Raw genomic sequence first — 997 nt, 5'->3', positions numbered from 1 at the left:
CGCCGTAAGTTACATTACCCACGGATCATCCGTGAAAAAATATACTATTTTATATTTGATAATGATAATTTTATCTATGAATTGTCCGTGGGTAATGAAAAAATGATTTTAATTCTATTTTTGTTTTTTTACAGTTTCCTGTATTTTTTAATATATATTTAAAATTAATTGTAAACATATTAAACATCATTGTCAAAACAAAGTGAAATATTATGTAAATAGTGTTTTCAAATTACACCTCCTGACTGCCACAAGTTTCAAAATAAGGGCAACTTGCACTACCATAAGTTTCAAAATACACATAACCATAAGTTTTTCAAAATACACATAACCAAAATACACATTGTCACTACCATAAGTTTCAAAGTACTACTATACGAAACTAACAATGAAATAAGTACTACTCATCGCCGTCATCATCGTTAGACTCATCCTCGTCATAATCTGGATGACGACGACGACGGGATGACTCAGCCTGTATGGAAGCAACACTTTTTGCCACTGTTGCTAGCTGTATCTGGAGCTCTTTAGTGTGTTGCTCATCCTCTTGTCGACGTTGCTCTGCTTTCCTTAGCTCCTCCCGCGCCTCTCGTGCCTCGTGTTCTGCCGCTTTTGCATAGTTTTCTAATAGTAAATATTGAATGGGCAAAGCATGATTAATGTGTGTGTCAAAAAAGGGCTGCCAATCATACTTTTCTTTTTCCATTTTTATAAAAGAGACAAACGGTAAGAGTTAATTTTCTTTGTTAAGCTATTTTTGTTAAATGGAAAAGTGAATACTTGAGTTAGGAGTTAGGACAAATATTGCAAATAATGTGAGTTGTGGAAAATTCCATAACAAGAATAGTACATGACCTTTTGTTAATGCTTCCAATTTAAGCTTACCTTTTCTAAATTGACTTAATGCACAGCCTACCCCAAAAGGCTATAGTGATCATAATTCATAATAAATAATATAGTTGAAAGTTTTAATCAAACTAATTTTATGCCACATTCA

This window comes from Cicer arietinum, chromosome 4 (genome assembly GCF_000331145.2).
Source record: "Cicer arietinum cultivar CDC Frontier isolate Library 1 chromosome 4, Cicar.CDCFrontier_v2.0, whole genome shotgun sequence".
Classification (NCBI taxonomy): domain Eukaryota; kingdom Viridiplantae; phylum Streptophyta; class Magnoliopsida; order Fabales; family Fabaceae; genus Cicer; species Cicer arietinum.
The sequence above is the reverse complement of the archived record's forward strand: the minus strand, read 5'-3'. Positions refer to the sequence as shown.